At 43.5% G+C, this 11,060-nt stretch overlaps 1 pseudogene; it reads right to left on the bottom strand.

The window, feature by feature from the left end:
- Positions 1 to 5,472: 5,472 nt before the first annotated feature.
- On the bottom strand, positions 5,473 to 10,575 carry LOC124690018 (annotated as a pseudogene).
- Between the last annotated feature and the right edge of the window lie 485 nt (positions 10,576 to 11,060).

The following is an 11,060-nucleotide window of genomic DNA, read 5'->3' as shown; positions in this document are numbered from 1 at the left end:
CCCAACCTTGCGTTGAGGATCAAGGAGCATGAAGCAAGTGAAAGTGATGAGGATCCCATTGAGTGGGGTCCGGATGATCTCAATACCAACTACCATGAGTACATGGCGCTCTCCGCCAAGAACTTATGGGATGGGAACAATACTAGAAGCTCAAGGCCAAGAGGAAGCTCAAGATACTCACCTCACCTCGTGACTCTCGAAGAAGTTTTTTCAAGAGCCCAAGGGAATGGTAAACGGGGAGGACTTGCTACAATTGCGGCGATAGAACTCACTTCTTCGCGGAATGTACCTTTGAGAAGAGGGAAGACAATGGTGGGAGGCTCGTCCGCAAGGACATGTCTAAAACCTTCTCCAAGGGATTCTCCAAGTTCTCCTCCAAGCCTGGTGACACCAAGGTCTCCTTAACCAAGAAGCCTAAAGAATTCATCATTCGTGAGGAGTATTCCTCCGATGAAGGTGGAGAACATGATGATAAGATCTCAAACAAGGAGGATGAGGGAGTGGCTGCCATCGCCATTTCCACTTCCTCCAACTCCCTCTTCGAATCTCCAAACGAGAACCTCGTCACCAACCACTCCCGTTGCCTTATGGAAAAGGTATCATCGGAGGTAGCATCCCCTTCCAAACCTACATCTTCATCTAATGCTTTAACTATTGATGATGCTACTAGCCTTGCTATTAAGCGTGAGGTTGTGGGTTTGGATGCTTTTCTCAATAACATGCAAGGGGATACCAAGACACATGTTGAGGCTTTCATGGCTCAACTTGGTGCGGCTCAAGATCTTCTAGAGGGAGAAGGAGAGGCTTGAGAGAGAGGCGGAAAATGAGATTGTCTCTATCACTCAAGCTCATGAGGAGGAGCAAAATCTACGGATGTCTCTTGAAGCAAGTGTTATCAATCTTGAAAGTCTCTAACAATGCTATTATCTCCCAACTCACCAAGGATCGAGATAATGCTCTCGCCTTGGTGGGCATTCTCAAAAGGAGAAGCTTTCTCTTGATGTTGACCAAACCAAGTTACTTGAGGATTTGGAACCCTCGCCAAGGACTACAAATCCTTGGAGAGTAAGTTTGAAATTATCTCTAAGTCAAGTGATCAGCCTCAAGGGTAAGCTCACAAGGAGAAAGAAGTTGAAGTGCCTAACTCTTGTTGCCACGAGCTTGTAGATGAAGTTGCCTCCTTCAGAAGACATAATGCAATGCTCTTGGAGGTTCATTCCCTCCAAGAAGAAGACTTGGATGAGTACTATCGGTTGAGCAAGGAGAAGATTCCATGTTTCAATCATGATGAAGAGATCATAACTCTAGAGAAGACCAAGGCCAAGCTCTTGGAGTTGAATGGCATGTAAAATGAGTCCTTGATGGAGTGCATCCGCATGAGCAAAGAGAAGGTTACTTGTTGTGATCATGAGGATGAGATTGTCACCTTGAAGAGGAGCAAGGCCAAGCTCATGCCATGCAAGAGGAAGCCTTGAAGGAGTACTTCCCCTTGAGCAAGGACCGAGCTTGTTGCAATCATGAAGATGATATCGCCACATTGGAGAGGCACTAGCGCTTTCTCTTGAAGATGAACTCTCTCCAAGAAGATTCATTGAAAGAGCATTTCCGGGTGAACAAGGAGAAGGAGGTCGAAGTGTTTGATATCACTCATCATTTCCCGGAGCATGAATATGTAGTCAATCGTTTGAAGGCCAAGATTGAGAGGCTCCAAATCCAAGCTACCTACTTGGAAGGAGTCGTAGAAGCAAAAGATGGAGCCAAGGAGGGCTCTAGTAATGAAGGAGGTGTGGCTACCACGCCAAAGAGAAAGAGAACAAAAAAGAAGGGCATGGTATCGCCCGTGAGGAAGGTGACTCTAGCCCAAGGAGGGGTGGAGTCCCCGACCCCACCACAAGGGGCTACACCGGTGCTAACAACCCATCTCATGTTATTTTTGTTGATTACTATGGTCGTGTTCGTGCTTGTTTTGTTGGTCCTTATGAGGAGAATATTGACTGGACTATTTGGGTTCGCAAACCCCCTGTTAATAACATGTTAGGACCCATTGAGATATGGCTACCTAAATCCAAGACTTGATTCCTTGTAGGACTATGCTTCCGGTGGTGCTAAATGGGTGGTTGATAGTGGAGCCACTAGTCATACGACCAGAAGCAACGACATTTTTGTCGACCTCGAGCCATCACATTCTACCATATCATATGGCGACAACACAAGCTCTAAGGTATTGGGTCTTGGCAAGGTGGTGGTAACACCCGACATCTCACTTTGAATGTCCTCCTTACCGAGACCGTTGGTTACAATTTATTTTCCGCTCATCAAATTGCACGCATGGGTATTTGTACATTTTTTGATGAACATATGGTGCTGCTCTTGTGGAGCAAGACATTCCGTGTAGCCTTTGTCGGATGTAACTTTTCCCCACGATGATTTTGATATATTATACGCTTTTTTCCGACGTCATATGCGAAAACTAATGCAGTTTTACCGAATAGTAGGTTGCATAACATATAAGAATCTGATAACATTTTATTTTTTTAATTTTGTATCATTTTCATTTGTATTTTACAAAGCAAAAAAAGGCGATCCACGGGGGGTGGGGGGTGGAGGTGCGTGGGGAGCAGGAAAACCTTTAGTACCGGTTCGTGACACGAACCGGTACTAAAGGTCTACCCTTTAGTACCGGTTCGTGTCACGAACCGGTACTAAAGTTTTTCCGGCTGACGCTAACCCTTTAGTACCGGTTCGTGAAACGAACAGGTACTAATGGTCCTTACGAACCGGTACTAAAGGCCTAGGCAGTGCAACCGGTACTAATGCATCCTTTAGTACCGGTTCGTAAGGAAACCGGTACTAAAGGCCTGGACGGAAGCCCCTTTTTTATACTAGTGATTGCACTTTCCACTAGGTGGGCGAATAAGAAATAGCCACGTGTTGGAAGCCCGCAACACGAGGCCTGCTTATAGCTGGGGCGGATTTCTAGTTCGGCCGAGTTAAAAATAGGACCGTTCGAAGCCCGCAACACGAGGCCTCGCTTATAGCTGGGCTGGATTTCTAGTTCGGCCTAGTTAAAAATATGGCACGATCCTTGATGAGATGAAACATTTATATCTTCACGACTGGATTATATTCGGCCTAGTTTGCCAGTTTAGTATATGACACGGCGTGCCCACGACCCATCATAGAAAGGATATTAGCCTGCTATGATAAATTAGAGATCCAGGAATAAGCATCGTACATTCGTACATGACATAAAACGGCTCAAGGGGCTTGCTTGCAGAAACCGAAGCCACGAAAGTAACATGAATAATTACAGACATATAATATGTACATTAAACTAGAATTATTACACGCATACACATATCACAGTACAGTTACAGAAACATTAGTTTAATGTTTTCGGAGGGGATAACCCCTAGTAGGTTAAGATTGAGTGTAATTAGCTGGCATAAGATTAATATGCCGGATAACCGGGCTATGCTGGAATACGGCATGACGATAAGCTAAGTGTAGACCAAGGTAAGGGTCAAACGGCTTAAAGCTAAGGCACGAATCCGTACCTAGAGACATACACGATTGTTGCACTCCGGTCACTCCCTCCATCTACTACAACTATTATTGTACCTCTTGTTAATCTTGCCACCGCCAGCATCGGGACATCCAACCCATCACCGGCCACGATCGAGTTCCGTCATCGCCGTTGTTGCGTACTAGTTGGTAGCCGGATCAAATCCATTCGTTTGTGTTTGATTGCTGCTTGCTGCCATGTGTTTTGTAACCGGTCCTCCCGCGGCATATGTTTGGCATGGAGGAGAGATGGACGCGGATGTGGGCCACAAAGGGTCATCGGCGGTGGTGGACACCACCAAAGTCAACAGTGGCGCCGATCCCGCTGGGGCTGGAGGCGGCGATCGACATGATCATCGCGAGGTACAACCCCGAGACGTGCGACGAGTTTGGCGGCCGAGTCATTACTATGTTCGCCGATGTCAAAAATCACGGTCCACGAAGGCGTCTGCGGGCACTTTTTTTATGGCGAAGGTGAAGTCAGAGTACTTTGAGCTGGAAATCCAAATTTTGTTCCGGAATTAAAGTTTTGGTTGTTCCATTATTATGTCCAAGAATTGGCCGAAACCGGTGAATCTCGGCCATGCAGTTTTGGTTGTTCCTTTGTTTTTGGGAATATAAATTTTGACCAATGTGTGAATATGTCGGGCATTCAGTTGAAGCCCGGTAAAACCATATGTAGCACTAATTGCTTCGTCTCTAGTGGTACCGAAATGATGGTTTGATTGATTTTAGCTCATCGATTGTATTTTTGGAACGAGTTCGCTCAGAAACTAAAGCGAAGACGCGTGTACGTGAAGAAGAGAGAGATAAGAAGAAGATCCATCTCCTCCCTTAATTTGCTCGTGGCGTGGAGACGTAAGTGTGCGACGAGCCGACGACCAACCTCGTGTGGGATTGATTTCCCGTAATACTAGTAGTTAGTAACGTGCTCCTTGGTAAAAAAACTCGTTGGGACCTGATGTTGTAATATTCACCAGCAGTAGCTAATTAAGTTGAAGAGAGAACAATAGAAGGATCGATCGATCTTGCGTATGTGCACGTGCATGTAGATGGAGGACGACTGTCGCGACTCAGGAAAACAATCGAGCGGTGAAACAAAATGGTAGACCTGCTACTAGAACGCGGGGCTGATTGATCGATCGATTAGGTGTGGTTCAATTGGATGATGCATGCTTAGCATAATAGCGTCCTTCTTTCGACGCCGGGCCATTCCTTCGTGTCTGCGGAACAGCGCACCCAGGTGGAAGACACGAGGAGCGAGTATACCTGGACCGAGTTACGTTGATGTGCACGCTGCGGAAGCCGCTGCTGATCCACGAGTTCGGCAAGTCGCACGCAGAGACTCTGGGTTCACCAGTGCGCAGCGGGACGCCCAGTTCGGCACGGTGTACGCCTAGATCTACCAGTCGACGCGGACGGGCGGGCTGGCCGTGGGCGGGGCTCTTTTGGCAGCTTATGGCCGACGGCATGGAATCCTACGGGAACGGCTACGACGTCATCTTCGCCGAGGCGCCGCCGTCCACCACCATCATAGTCACGTCGCACAGCTGGAAGCTCAAGCTGCTTGGAAAGGCATTGACCCGAGTAGCGTGAAGCAATGGCGGCAACTAGCCAATTCGTTAAAGTGATCATCAGCACGCCATCACAGTGTAAGAATGTGCGTGTGTGTTTTACATGTGTGAGTTAAGCTCTCCTCGAGATGATTCTGAATCACGAGATAGCTATCATGTGGCAAAGTTTATGATGAAAGTCTGGTTGCATTGCAGCAGTGCATTGGACATATGATAATGTACAGATTTATTATCTTGGACCACACTGGCATTATTAGTAGCACGCAAATATGCACATGCATGCTTTTTTGCTGATGGGATATCAGACCGGGCAGGAAGAGCTCATGAGCAACACCTATGTTGTCTCGGCGAAACCAATCTTCATATTTCCATAGTCAAAGACCGTGTGATAGGCTTCCATGAATATATCACCCAAGATCCTGCGACACCAATTTCTCATTGTCAGAACCGAGGACAGCAAGTTCATGGAGTGTTTACTTTCAGTTTTGAAGATGCAAACATCTTTCTCTTTTTTCTTTTCTTTTTAACGCCTAATAATTCCTAAAACTCTGAAACTAACAAACATTGTATTTTTTTTTCTGGAGAAGAGGTATCACAAACAACTTTTATATTGATTCCAAGAAAGCTGTGAGATCATAACACGTGTATAACTTTACCAAAGATGGCCACCGGAAGGAGGAGCGTCCATAGCTGAGAATCCACTCATGCACCGGGTATCATCACCCTCACCAATCTTCACTATGTACTGGACAACAGAAATCACAAGTCAAACCAAATCAACACTAACCGGTAATAAAGCTTGTGTGGCTCTTCAATTTTATATGCACGTAAGATTTTATAATTGATAACTGATATAGTAAGGACCGAATCTTCAAAAAATCTGCGGGAACAACATATGGAATCTTACTAAAAAAATGATACTTGCTAAAACTGATAGATAATCTGGACACGCATAAAATACGAGAGGTAATAACCAGGGACAAGAAGAAATACTTGTTCGGGTTTGAGCACAAACTGTTTGGTCCCGATGGAGAAGGCGACGTCAGGCATGAATTTAAGTTCTCCACAATCCACGAATGATTCTCCCGCAGGGATAGGAATATGGTCACACATCTGCAAAGTTGAATAACTTAGATTTTGTTTCTGGTTCAACTGTGTTACAAGCGTGATTCTTCCATTGGTATTACAAGGTAGGAAACATGCCTCGTTAATGGTATGCAACATAGAATCCTCAGTCTGATTATCTGCAACATGCTTCACCGCCCATTGAACAATCCATTCACAAGCTTTGCACACAATAAAACCATTTGATGTCCTAACTTCATCTTCTAAACTTTGAATACCGGCGTTGTCGTCACTATGTACATAGGAAGGAACGTAACAATTTCAACCATCGGGACATAAGGAAAACAATGTGAATGGTCAAAAGGAGACCAAACCTACTTCTGTATGCACTTCCACTCTTCATCTATTGAATTCTAAATTCCTTCACTCGCCGGCTAGGGAAAATTATTCCAAGCAAATCAAAGAATTTCGGTACGTTGAGAAATATGGCAATTAACACTACTGCATAAATGATCTTTTTTTGTTGGTACTACGAAATATGGCAATTAACACTACTCGCTTAAATTATCCTCGTGGTATAAATACATATATTTAACTACATGCCTTGGAAATGACTACACAAGATTGTTGTCATGGCTCTGCCGCTGTATGTTGTATACGTCGCCCTGTATGCGGTTGTAAATAAGAGACATAACAAATGAAGGTATTTTCAAAGTGTTGTAAACAGAATGCGCGAGCAATATTCTGACATATAAATCATATGTATTAATGAATTCATATCATCTGTATTAATGAATACATATTATATACACTATAATTGCCCACACAATAATTATCCTCTTACTTGCACAATATCTATGTTTCTTGTTTTAATGCATATTTCACAGCATATATATTGTGCAGAACATCCATAACTACAAAAGGTACAAGCGAGACTCAACTCTTACCTTACACCACGAGGTCCAACAAAGAAACATAAATGAAGTATGTCACATATCCTTCTTGGCAATATCTGCATCATAGTCCCGAAAAGAAGATTTTACAAGCCTTATGCATCACTGATCAAGCTAGAAAGCAACTTTTGGAAATGAGCAAACCCGCTTTAGCAGCAAATCCAGGATCTGCCGCCCAAACTTTGAAACAACGTTCTTGCACGCTTTGCTCACTCTCCTAGGTATACCAATTCTCCAATTTATTTCAGTAATTATCGCTCTGTATATATTTCAAGTATCGATTCAGCAAACACATAGAGACTAAAGGAAAAGAATGGAAAAGAACCCACCGGAGATGACTCTATGAGCTGTCGACAAAGATGTTATACCTAATATGCTTCAAAACGTGTCATGCTGGTCTATTAGGTTTTATTTTGATGATCTTCACATTATGTAATATTACTAGTTCTGCTTCTAAGGAGATGGTAATTGCAAAAATTATATATTTAAAGTTTTTTATTGAACTTTTCCTTCTACTGTAACTACCGTAATTCAATCAAAAGAAACATCTACAATGGATCAAACCATACATTTTATCTTCACAATGGACATTTCCTCCACTAAAAGGTAAAATTCAAGGCAAAAGCATATGTGTTATGGCCTAAATAGCGAAGGAATGTCTCGTTTAGGTTACTAGAAATGTTGATTGTGAGGTTTTATCGATAAATCAAGGTTAGATGCATGAACTAAAGCCCCTTTCCTTACTTATGGGAATAAACATGAATAGACCTCAAACACATACCGTGGGGCCAGTAAGAAATGAAGTTCCCGAGTCTACTATTGCTGCACAACCAGATTTACATAATCCTAATAGAAATAGGGGTATAAGAAAATGATTAAAAACATTTTGTATTTATATACGACCATATACTCTGTACGATTTATCATGACAAAATGACATGTTAGTACCTGTGGAGTTTCCTCCAATCAAGACGTCGCCCATGTCAAACTGAAGCAAGTGGGGCAAAATTTATGAGCACAAACTAGTTATTCCATCTTGAATTTCAAGATTACTCAACTAAACGAAATGGTTTCACCTTCCAGTATCCCTTCTTAGTAACAGGAACATAAGTATGTCTTCCCTTGTAATGATTAGGATCAACTCCTCCAAAAACTATTTCTCCTCCCTTCACTTGACCAGCATGTCGATTGAACCAGAATGAGAAAACGGGGCTACCAACCAGACCTTGGCTAACCATGTTATACCTATAATTTCGCTTGTGATGTCAGGGATAAGAAATCTTGTTATATGATACACATTTGGTGATACGATATGCCAGTAAATTAGAAGAACCCATAGTGCACCATTTAGATATTAATATAATACATAAAACAATACACATAAATTAAAATAGTCATGTCTATTGTTGGTAGTGTTAATAACTAGGAAAAAAAGACAAATTCAGTCAGGCAACATTTCTCACCAAACAGGTTCGGCACCCCCGAATGACATTTCTTTAAACCCAAGACCAACAATGCCATCAAATTTTCCAAGCATGAAAGTAATACTTGGTTCCAACGAAGCTTCAATAAAATTCTAATAGGGCAGCATAATAAAATTAGTATAATCTGAAATAGGATGCACATCACATTGCATAATATAAATGTGTCCTTCTGGTGCAGCGTGTAAACCTGATTTTTCACAACTAGACCACCAACTTGCACATTGTCTTGGCTAATATAACCAGCAATTGCACCAGTTTTGTAGTGAATTGATACCCTTTTTCCTGCCAAGATTGGAAATGAAATATTATATTCATGGAAAACATCATTTTCCTGGTTACTAGAGTTTAATCTGAACCATCTGATTAATGCCAAGATGAAGAAAATACGTGGACAATGTGTTAGGATATCACCATCTCATAGTGCATACATGACCAGTAGGAAAATAGGCTATCGAGAACGTTAGAGATGAGGACTCCTTCACCGGCGATGGCAGATTCGAGCGGCAGGCATGGCGACAGGTTGTAGGTCGTAGGCATAAGCGGACCCAGGAAAAATTTGAAGTCTGGCCAAAATAGGCTTAGTGTGCTAATTTTATATCAAATAGATATAAAGTAGGGGAAAAATAAGCATGCCGGCTGGCTGCCTGGGCAAGAGGGATGCTAGGTCCACCCTTTGTTGTAGGAGCAGGGCATGAGGAGGGAGGTGGTCCGGGGTTAGTGGTGCGGTGCGTTAGGCTTGTGGGGTCTTCGGTGGTCGGGACTAGGTGGTGTTGCGCACTGTGGTGTCATGGTGATGTGTGGGACGAGGGAGAGAGATGAGCCAAGGGGAGAGAGAAGAGATATGTGGACAAGAGGGGAGGAGTTTTTGTGGCGGGCCGGAGGTAGAAGCAAAAAATATCAGGGGGTCATAGGGCACCGAAGTGGGCTTACTCGCAAGGTAAAGGTCACGCTTCGGTGGGCTTCAAGGAAGCAAGTAATATCAGCGTGCAAAATTGCCCAAGCCCAGGTGATAACAGAGTGACACGCATCCCCATGCAACGAGCGCGTGGTGTATTTGCAGCGTGTGATATTGTCTCACACGACCACCGGCAGTTGAGAACATGTCCACATTTGGTGGCGTGCTATTTGGCTAGTATGTCACCAATAAACTGTTTACTAGCGGTGTACCACTATATAAGACGTCAGCAATATTTCGGCCCAAAGATTCGCGACAGTATACCTTAGTGGTGCATCAACTCGTTAGTACTTTTGCCGTCTATAAATAGATTTCTGAGGTTTGTGTAAATCTAGATGTATCTAGACACTAAATAACATCTAGATACATCTAAATTTTGATAAATTTTAATATCTATTTATAAACTAATGCAATATTTTCTTCCCTATAAGCTATTTACTACATGTGCATGGACAATATGTTAGATTAACAAACCTTTCTTCGTGTACGTGCTTGACAGGCTGGCTTTGTAACTCTTGTGCAAGTGGTTTGCAGTCTGCAGCAAAAGTTCCCAAAACATACATCCCATATTAGTGCTATCATAAATAATAACCAAACTGTTAAAGACTTGACGAGATGAGGGCACATACCGAAGAGTAGCACTCGGAGGAGGGCACCCAGAGGTTGGAGCTGCCTGTGTCGAAGATGACGGTGAAGTTCTGTGGCGGCATTCCGATGCCGACCTCACCGTAGTACTGAGCGTTCTGGTAGTTCTTTAGTATTACGATATCTCTCTTTGGCAGTGGTTGGGGCTCCTCGTTATGGACGAGGCCGTGGTGCTGCGAGAGGAAGGTCTGAGCATCCTCTCCGGCGACGAGGAGGTTCTGGCCGACCGGTAGCTTCTTCAGCGCGATGCGGACAAGGCCCTCCACGGGCGTGCCGAGGAGGAGCACGGCGGAAAGGATGAGTAGGTGTTGGAGCGTGACGTGGCCGGTTCCCATGGCTGCGCTATGAGCTGCAAATTTAGGAGAGAAATTCCCCATCGCAATTACAATAAATTTTTTTTGAAAAATCAGATCACAGAGTACTAATAATAAGATGAAACATGATAAAATCGGTGAGCCATGGAAGTAGACCAAAATCAAAATAAAAATTGGCTCGATCTGATCACCATCAAATCGAAAACCGGTTGAAACTTATCAGGGGTTCAGAAAACACACAAACAAGAGATGTGCTAGATTGCAGTTCATAGATGATAAGTTTCTCTAAAGTATTCTACCTGTGGAAGAGAGAGAGAGAACTCACCGAACAACAATGGTAGGGAAGGAGCAGAGTGCCCGGTGAACTTGCAAAGTGTGCAACATTGCATCATCTTGGGTCAATTTATAAACTTTGGCCGGTGGACATTGCAAAGCTACATGATCATTCCACCGTTGGATCATCCAATGCCCTTCTGTGAGCCGTCAGATTAGGATGGGGTGATCAT

This window comes from Lolium rigidum, chromosome 2 (genome assembly GCF_022539505.1).
Source record: "Lolium rigidum isolate FL_2022 chromosome 2, APGP_CSIRO_Lrig_0.1, whole genome shotgun sequence".
Lineage (NCBI taxonomy): Eukaryota > Viridiplantae > Streptophyta > Magnoliopsida > Poales > Poaceae > Lolium > Lolium rigidum.
Note: the sequence above shows the minus strand (reverse complement) of the source record. Positions and strands in the feature narration are given on the sequence as shown.